The sequence below is a fragment of the Melanostigma gelatinosum genome (genome assembly GCF_949748355.1).
Source record: "Melanostigma gelatinosum genome assembly, chromosome: 13".
Lineage (NCBI taxonomy): Eukaryota > Metazoa > Chordata > Actinopteri > Perciformes > Zoarcidae > Melanostigma > Melanostigma gelatinosum.
Genome location: NC_136646.1, coordinates 8,692,093 through 8,702,271, shown reverse-complemented (window position 1 = coordinate 8,702,271; position 10,179 = coordinate 8,692,093). Strand labels below are relative to the sequence as shown.

The window sequence follows — 10,179 nt, the reverse complement described above, 5'->3', positions numbered from 1 at the left end:
AAAATCAATAACTCACGGTTATGTGTATTTTCATTGAGTCAGCCCGTACGTAGTTCTGCCTGAACAATTATAATTTAACTAAATTAATATTGTGCTGACATCTGGTGTGTGTGTGCGTGTGCGTGTGCGTGTGTGCATGTGTGTGTGTGTGTGTGCATTATTTTTCATGTAAAGAGAAGGGCGAGGAGCAGGAACATAATAAGTTGCTCTACACCTGCTCTGTAGCTTCCTTTCTATACAAATTCAACACACACACACACACACACACACACACACACTTCTTCCTCCCCCTCCCCTCCACGTCTCTGTCTGTCCCATCATGACTCATCCGGCTTGTCTCTCCCCTTCCTCTCCTCCACTTAACCACGATGATGACATGTGCGACTTCCTCAATGGAGCGCTTCAGCTGACTGGGCCTCACCTCCAAACTGTCAGGGGAAACTGATGGGCCCCGGACCCACAGCACCTGCTTTTAGAAACAGGTCCCGCATCCCGACAGAGGGAGGCAGACAGGAGACGAGACGGAGTGGGGCTGGAATTTGAGATTCGAGTGGGAATGCCCCGTTGTCTGGTTGTTATAGATTTTCTGTTGCACCTCTTCCTGCCACCTGCTTGCTTGCACTGCTGTAAAAAAAAGAAAGAAATGTATACGGGGATGAGCATATAAACCGGGACCCACGGCTGCATTTGAGATGAAAATGAACTAAATTGTTGCATTTCTTTAATACCTTGATGTGATCCACCAATCACGCTAGCAAGCTAATTAGGCTGACGTTAGCTCGGGACAGCAGCTCATGTAGCTAACGTCAGCCTAATTAGCTAGCTAGCGTGATTGGCTTTAATTTTGACTTGTTTTTAAAAAAGAATCTTGTAAATAACAAGATAAATAACTGATATATCATACTTATATATAAATAATAAATAACTAAATAACATACGAGATAAAAGGCTGTGGCTAAAGACGCAAAAAGTCAGCATCCTGACTATAGCATCTAGAAGACATGGAAATAAAGAAACAGCGCTGTGTTGCAGTGAGGTATGACAACCAAAAAATATAAGTTCAGGGCCACTTCTACCTATCTTCAAACAGTATATTTTCAGCTTTAATAGTACAAGAGAAAAGACTTTTAGGATGATGACTTGACAAACCAAGGTGTCTGGCAAACTGAACGCCGTTGTGTAACAATTGTGCTGGTGAACTGAGAGAGCTACAATCGTTAGCTTAAACTCCGTTAGCATCCAGGCCACGGGTCCATACAGTGATAAAATACTAACACATTGTGAACAGTGCTTTTTTCTTTAAATGTTGGAATGAAAGTTGTAACCCCACATTAGTTTGGGGGTTACAAGTTACAAACAGCCATGTAGTAACTTGGAGCTCGTATGCTACCGTACCGTCGGTATTAGCTAGTTAGCCGGACATGCTAACAATCACAGCTTGCGTGAGAGCAGATAAACACAGTTTACTCCACTTCATACACTTTCACTCAGTCGAATGTAAAGACATTGACTCTATACATCTACCCACCATCTTCATTTAATGGTGCTTAGTCTTTATGGTCCTCTTCTAAAATGCTGCCTCATACAGACTCACAGTAATGCACTCAGAGAAAGACCATAATATCTCACATTTTCATTTGCACAGAGGCAGAATATGATTACTCTCTAAGAAATATCACTTCCATCTTATTCTCTGGTGCTTTTTTTTCCTTCTCTGTGGCTTCTTCCCATCACATGCACCTTCATTCGCAGTCTGTCAAATCACTCAGCTATTGAAGCGTTTGGTCACACTGATCACGTTCACCTTCACAACCAGCGCGCTGAAAAATAAAATAACCAAGATTTACCAGAAAAGCCCCCTTGTGATTGTAATGCGGGGAGGAACGCGGTGGAATTAAAATTCCCAACAAACTAACAGAGGGAGTTGTGCTGCCCACACTAATGAAGGCCTGTAGGACGAGAGAAAGACAGAAAAAAAGAGGCAGAAAGACCGAGAAAGACCGAGGAAACAGCATCATCCTTTGAACCTGTCTGACTGGGATGTTTGGTGGTCGTTTAAATTCAGTCAAGCGGAGTTTTTCTGTTTTCAGGAGATTTCAGGTGCTTCTCTCGAAAGTCTGCAGAATTAAGCCGGCTCCAATTAGTGTCAGCTGTACTGTGAGGTTTCTTTTAGCACATCGCCCTAATTCTCTGTGTGTTTTATGGCTGCAAATTCCCCCAAAAAACGAGTCAAAGAGGCACCGCTTATGGAACGCTAGCATGCAGAACGAAGATGTATAAGTAATTCCTTCCATTATCTGTGACATTAAGAAAATGGAGGTCGTTACGTCTCATTAGCGTACACAGGTGCACATCTTCTCATTAGCTGCTGTGATTGTTTCCCCTTGGTTTCGTGACACAGCTTGAGAGGCCTCTCTGATGTTCTGAAAAGATGAGTGCTGGGTTGGGATTGTGTCTCGGTAGCCCCCCCCCCCCCCCCCTTTCAAAACGTATACAAGCACATGTCTATGATGTGCATTGCCATCTTGTGGATTTAACCTGCCAATGCATAACCCTGACAGGGAGTCACGTGGAGGTTCCTAACAGGCTGGTGTGTTAGAGTCAGTGGACAGCAAAGTGAGAGTGGATGTTGCTTTTTAATCTTTTAAATCTCATGTGAATTGGTTTCATCTCGTTATTTCCTAACCTGCATAAATTACAATTCAACTTGTTTTTTAATAATCCGCAAAGGAGCGTTATATCATGTTGCATATTCAATATGCTGCGATATTACAAATCTGCCCTCGTATTCGTGCTTCATTACCAAGATTCGGATCCATCTACGGCGTGTGGTGGGTGAGAACACATTAAACCACACGATGGCAGTGCTGAGCCCACTTAACCTCACACATGGTGGGTCAGGATGGAGAGTACTTCTGCTGTTAACTTTCTATTTTATCCTGAGGGTCATACTGTAGGTCTGCAGTGAGTTTACCACTCGTGGAGAGTACTATATGATGAGAATATAACTTCAATGATGTCATTATCAAGTGTAAGATGTGATTTTGAAACTAAAGTCAGAATATCTCGGCCTCTGCTGCATCGATTTTTATCTTTTTCAAATCTGTTTCTCTACTTTATGCACTGCAAATCACTGGAGCGCCAATGATGACAGTAATGGAAATTGGATTTACTCAACAATTGAGGTACTTGTACTTTACTGAGTGTATTCATTCGATACAACTTCACTCCACTGCATTTATTTGACAGCTATGGTTACAAGGTACCTCACAGATTAAGATGTTTACATACGATACATATTACACTCGTATAATACAAGTCATTAAAGATGAATCCGGTGCTTACGTTTTTGTATTGTGGCTGAGGCTCCTTGTCACGTGTCAGATGTCAAGTTCCACCTCCAGCAAAGATTTATTACAACAACATGATTCGAGTGCAAGTAAAAGACAGAGAGATTCTTTCCTCTTCCGTTAATCATTTCACGACCCTTCAGATTTATCATGTGACACTTTGGACCAAACCCCTTATCCAGCCACAACGGTAAAATGCTGCTCACACATTGATGTATCAGTATTAACAATCGAATAACGTCATATCAGCACTTCCTTATATTTGACATCTTGCTGCTAATACTGTGCGGCGCTTTATTGAGGTGGGATCTTGAATGCAGGACTTGCACTGGAGTATTCTCTAGTTTTGATAATAAAAATCTTACAAGGTCCACTTACTAGATTTATTTGGAAGCATGGTCTCCATCAGCAGATAAAGTTTGCTCAGTTGTCATGGAGATGGTCCGAGATGTAATCACATGACCTAAAAGTGGAAAAGACACACAGACGGAAGGACAGACGGAAGGACAGACAGACGGAAGGACAGACAGAAGGACAGAAGAACAGACAGAAGGTCAGAAGGACAGAAGGACAGACAGAAAGACAGACAGACAGAAGGACAGACAGAAGGACAGACAGAAGGACAGAAGGACAGACAGAAGGTCAGAAGGACAGACAGAAGGTCAGAAGGACAGACAGACGGACAGACAGACAGAAGGACAGACAGACAGAAGGACAGACAGAAGGTCAGAAGGACAGACAGAAGGACAGACAGAAAGACAGACAGACAGAAGGACAGAAGGACAGACAGACAGACAGAAGGACAGAAGGACAGACAGACAGAAGGACAGAAGGACAGACAGAAGGTCAGAAGGACAGACAGAAGGACAGATGGACAGACAGAAAGACAGAAGGACAGAAGGACAGACAGAAGGTCAGAAGGACAGACAGAAAGACAGACAGACAGAAGGACAGATGGACAGACAGAAAGACAGACAGACAGAAGGACAGATGGACAGACAGAAAGACAGACAGAAGGACAGAAGGACAGACAGAAAGACAGACAGAAGGACAGACAGAAGGTCAGAAGGACAGACAGAAGGACAGATGGACAGACAGAAAGACAGACAGACAGAAGGTCAGAAGGACAGACAGAAGGACAGATGGACAGACAGAAAGACAGACAGACAGAAGGACAGATGGACAGACAGAAAGACAGACAGACAGAAGGACAGATGGACAGACAGAAAGACAGACAGAAGGACAGAAGGACAGACAGAAAGACAGACAGAAGGACAGACAGAAGGTCAGAAGGACAGACAGATGGACAGAAAGACAGACAGACAGAAGGACAGACAGAAGGTCAGAAGGACAGACAGATGGACAGAAAGACAGACAGACAGAAGGACAGACAGAAGGTCAGAAGGACAGACAGACAGTGTCTACATTCTACATTCTCAACATTCTACATCCTAGAACGATGACGAGCGCGGGGCGGTGACGTCAGCAGCACTTACTTTAGCAATTAGCCAAACAAATGAAAAAAACAATGATACATTTGTGTCCACCTGCTAACGGGCTGTGAGCATGCGCATGACATGTACTTGACTTAATCCACCATTTTAAAGCTGTTCTATCCGGTCACTTGTCTTCTGTTGTATAGTAATGATGAAGTACAACTGAGGGTGCTTTGTGTCATGCGTTCATCCAGAATTATCCACACATTTCTTTTGTTGCCAGCAAGTAGCGCTTGACCGTTGCTTCTAATTATTTCTAACATGAACATTAGCAGTTATGTACACCCAAACAACCTGTGACGTTGCTGGCATATCTTTTAACATTAAGGCGGCTGTGACTATCTCCACAACCTTTCACTTTGAATATGTGGTGTCAAAATGTTGAATTCACATTACAGATTGACCATTAATATAACAGGATGTTTGCCTCTGAATGTGCTTTTTTATTGTTAAAATGCCACAGATTGTCCATAAAAACATCAAACAAATGGTTACAAGCGTGCAGGTTGTATTTTGTCCTGAAATCTCTCATGACTGTCTTACTCGTCTCTGACTGGTTTTCTTTATTCTGTCTTTTTCTGCTTCTCTCAGGATGAAGTTAACCAGATTGTGACCAGCAATGTTCATCTCAAACAGGTAAATGTGACTGTTGAATTCAGGAAAACCAAAAATATATGCCAACTACATATTTAGAAAATTCTAATGACAATGCTCAGAGGGTTCGCCACATTGCAAGTATGTCGATTTAACAGGATATTGACGAATGGATTAATTAATTAGTATTCATTTCCCTAGAAATGAATGCCATTAAAGTTCATGTGACACCCAAAATACAGTCACTCAAATATTATAAATCATATATTTAATAATTCATCTGCTGTTTAATTTCCATACTTGGATGTAGTTGCAACTGGTAGCCCATTATCGTGTATTTATATGCTTTTTATTGATGAATATATGACAGAAATAGTATCACAAACGAATATTTGTTGTGTCAACTCGTTGAAATAGAAAGAAGGGAGGGTTTATGACATGGTGACTACTGGAGGTTCCAAGATTTGTGTTTCTTCTGCTGTGATATATACAGTACATGACAACTTGTATTTTCACAATGTATTAATTCTGGGAATAAAAACAACTAAACTTGGCTTCATCAGTACACTAGTAGACAAAATGATCTCAAGTTTCCCTGATTTTCACCTCAGCAATGGCTCGATGTGAACCTGAATTGGAATCCAGATGAATACGGAGGCATCAGGAAGATCAGAGTCCCTTCACCTGACATATGGAAACCAGACCTGGTGCTGTACAACAAGTAAACACACACTACTCAAACTCACACACACACACACACACACACACACACACACACACACACACACACACACACACACACACACACACACACCTATACGTCCAAATGCCTCGCATGCTTCTCTCACACTCTCCCTTTGTCCCCGTCTTCCTCTTCCTCAGCGCTGACGGCGACTTTGCCATCATCCACGAAACCAAAGTCCTGTTGGAGCACCTGTTTGAAGGGCACCTGGACCTACGACGGACTGCTGGTCGTCATCAACCCAGTGAGTGTGACTTATATATAATATATATATTCACAGGGTTATGTAGACAGATGAGTGTGAAGCTGTGGTTTCAAATACTACAGATGTATTAACCATCCTATGACTCCTGTCATCAAACTGTAGTTTACAGCATGTAACCCCTGAATACCTTCACCGTTAAGGCCCTTTTCTGCTGCGGTGCATTACCTCCTATACTCCTCTGTCTTCTAGGACAATGATCGGCCTGACCTCAGCAACTTCATGGAGTCTGGTGAATGGGTGCTAAAGGACTACCGGAGCTGGAAACACTGGGTTTACTACACCTGCTGCCCCGACACGCCATATCTCGACATCACCTCCCACCTCCTGATGCTGCATCTGCCTCTACTTCATCGTCAACGTCATCATTCCCTGCATGCTGTTCTCGTTCCTCACCGGCCTGGTCTTCTACCTGCCCACCGACTCCGGTACGTAGACGTGCACGGAAACCTGTCCAAATAAACCTTGACGGTGTGACTCAATAAAGTAGGTTATGACACTTTCATACATGGAAAACACATGGAATCCACTGGGATGTGCTTGTACTACATGAGCTTGCTATTCTGTAACATGAGAGCATAATCACTTTGCCTGTAGAGCCGTAACTTGCCACCATTTCTACTGTAAGAGCTGTTTAAAAGTAGCCTGAATGTCCGTCTCCGTGTCTCTCTGGTTAAAAGACGACTCTGTCCATCTCTGTCCTGCTGTCTGTGACCGTCTTCCTGCTGGTCATCGTGGAGCTGATCCCCTCCACCTCCAGCGCCGTGCCGCTCATCGGGAAGTATACATGCTCTTCACGATGGTGTTCGCCATCGCCTCCATCATCATCACCGTCATCGTCATCAACACGCACCACCCAGAGTTTTATACCCGTGATGATTTCAGAATGTGTTGTGTGTGACTGAATGAAAAGAATGCATCTGTTTGTGTTTGTGTCTCAGGTCTTCATCGAAACCGTTCCCAACATGATGTTCTTCTCGACGATGAAGCATCCCAGTCAGGAGATCCGGCAGAAGAGGTTGTTCCCCACCGACATGGACATCTCCGACATCTCAGGCAAGGCTGCAAAAAAATGAATGACACATCAGCTTTATTAGTAAAAAGCTAAATACACTTAAAGGTTACCAGGATGCCGTTTCTCTCTGCATTGTACTATTATCATGTTGATGATTAATATGTATGACCACAAGTATGACCTGTCTCTCCCCCGCAGGTAACCCCACCCCCACCAGTGTCACCTACCTCCCATCGGCAAAAAGCCGGATGTTGGCAGCGTCATTGAAGGGTGAAGTACATCGCTGAGACCATGAAATCAGACGAGGAATCGAACAATGTAAGACAACGGACACAAGTGGTTTCACAATTCATAGTTACAAATAATTATACATATATGTGTGTGTGTTTTATATTATAGTGAATATTATTATATGATATATATGTTATTATATGATATACATTATTATATTATAGTGAATATTATATGATATGTATATTATTATATTATACTGAATTCTCTGTGAGGGTGACTAAAATAAGATGTCCTGACGTATTTATCAAAGTGTTATTTTCTGCTTTTTTCATGTTGGAATAAAGGTTAACTATTTAACTGCAAAGTAGTAATACGTGTTTGATACCTTCATTGTTTTGCATTCAATCATTCTGGGATGTTTGCTGAAATTGATTGGATGTGGCACAGCCCATACCTAGAACATGTTCCACCAGCCGCCACTGCTTCTGGTACCATCAAAGATCAAAATGCGGTCACGGTGTGGAGTCTTTAAATTCATCACATGGTTTCTCTTCAACATTCAACAAACCTTTTGTCCAAAAGCACTTTAGCTGCGATGTTCTGATTCAAACGAGGAGCTCCAATTGTTGTCAAATAGTTCTGGGTTGTTGTGAGTTTTTGAGGAGTTCAACAACTAACTAGAAACACACACACACACACACACACACACACACACACACACACACACACACACACACACACACACACACACACACACACACACACACACACACACACACACACACACACACACACACCTGTGTGTGACTACACAAGATGAACACATCCCACCAAATGACTGCATGAATACTTGAACACATCACACGGTGCACGCTGACAGCGTTTCTTATTGCAATATCCATTTATTGTTCTCGTCACACAAATCTTGACAAAACAGAGGGTTTGCTGCAACAGGATCAAAGGAAAACGTGTTTCTCCCTCAGAGTTGCAGATCTGAAAGGAGTCTGGTGCTTTTTAAAAAATATTTCACGTCAGTCAACCGCAGCGTGTTTGTTCTTTGATGTAAAACATGAGTCGCGGCAGACTTCAGAGGGAAGGAGAGCCGCGGTGTTTGACGGTTTGAACCTGGAGGAGAACGTTATTCTGACCTGAAGAGAAATCGGACTCTTTCTGCGCGGCGGTTTCCCTTTTTGGTGCTCGCATCTCATTGGAGCATTCCTTGTGCCGAAGCAGCGCTCACACAGTGAACACCGATTCAGATACCGACCGACTGCAATTGGCCAAGAGTTGCTGAGATTTTGCTTGGATGAGAAGCTTGCACTGAAAACACACACATTTACAAGCTGTCAATGTAACTTGATGTTCTGTTTGATTTCCATTAGGTTTAGTTTTTAAGGCATTTCTGCTTCTGAGGGACACTGAAGGCTGGAGAGCAAACGGGACGGATATGACACGAAGGGACGTCATGCGACAAAGGTCATGAGTCTGACTCAAATTCACAACTTTGCAGGTGCCGTGGTGTTTGTGCGCTGACTCGCCAGAAGGTCACTGTTTTTATGACGAGTCAAAGTTGAAGACGCTCGGTCTAATCTTTTCCGAGATAACAGAGCTTATCGGACATACTCTTGACGGCTGTGCTGCACATGCAACCACTTGTTGTGGTCGTGGCTCGGTAGAAATGTCAGAACAACAACAAGGAACTTCCCGGCTCAGAGAAAATTTTACTTTTTTTTTTACGTATAAAAACATAATTGTGGACGTGAATGCAATTTTCCCTTCTTTTTTGTCGCGTTCCCGATCTCATGTCAGCTCACACAGCCAAATGTAAAAGTCAACAAAGGCAACATTAGGCCAGCTAAGAAAAGTACAACATGGACATTAAAGCAGCATTCAGTGATTTTTGGTCAGGACGTGTTAGCTAACGTTATCTTGCGCTAACAAGATTATAAAAGAAATGTGGGGACTCCAGAGACTTCCAACAAAACCACACAGCTCATAGATTACATTTCTTAAAGCGGTTAATCGATAAGTTTATTAGCACCAAACGACAGACGGATAAAGTTAGCTGATAGTTGGAGCATTTCGCAGTGCGGAGCGCGGAGACCCGACACGGTGTTCGGACAAACATTAACAAATGGAGCTCAGGTCGGGTTCGGCCTAATTGACGCTCAAAGTTCCTTTGACTGAAAATATTGTGTAAAAATACATGAAAATTATGAGTTTGTTAATTTCGTCACATAATTTCGTCACAACGTGGTAACAACAGTTGCGTGACAGAGTGACACAGTGCTTTCGGTTACTACTCTCTCAGACCCGAGACTGGTTCGGACAGAAATAGAGCGGCTCGAAACACACTCTTATTTAGCAGCTAAAGAGCCAGATATTGCTCTCAGAAGTTGGTGGGACCGTAGTATAGAAACGTGACTCCAAAAGAACGCTCACGTTGCTCCGTGTCTGCTGGACGTGCTGCGTTCACAGCTTGACTC

At 43.0% G+C, this 10,179-nt stretch overlaps 1 pseudogene across 1 annotated transcript; it reads left to right on the top strand.

Annotated features, from left to right (window-relative positions):
- The first annotated feature begins 319 nt into the window (after positions 1-319).
- Positions 320-10,031, top strand: LOC306787355 (acetylcholine receptor subunit alpha-like; annotated as a pseudogene). The gene is made up of 9 exons: positions 320-430; positions 5,438-5,482; positions 6,052-6,161; positions 6,323-6,426; positions 6,637-6,876; positions 7,121-7,339; positions 7,386-7,500; positions 7,658-7,777; positions 10,005-10,031. The product of its transcript is annotated as an acetylcholine receptor subunit alpha-like (transcript).
- The last annotated feature ends 148 nt before the right edge of the window (positions 10,032-10,179 follow it).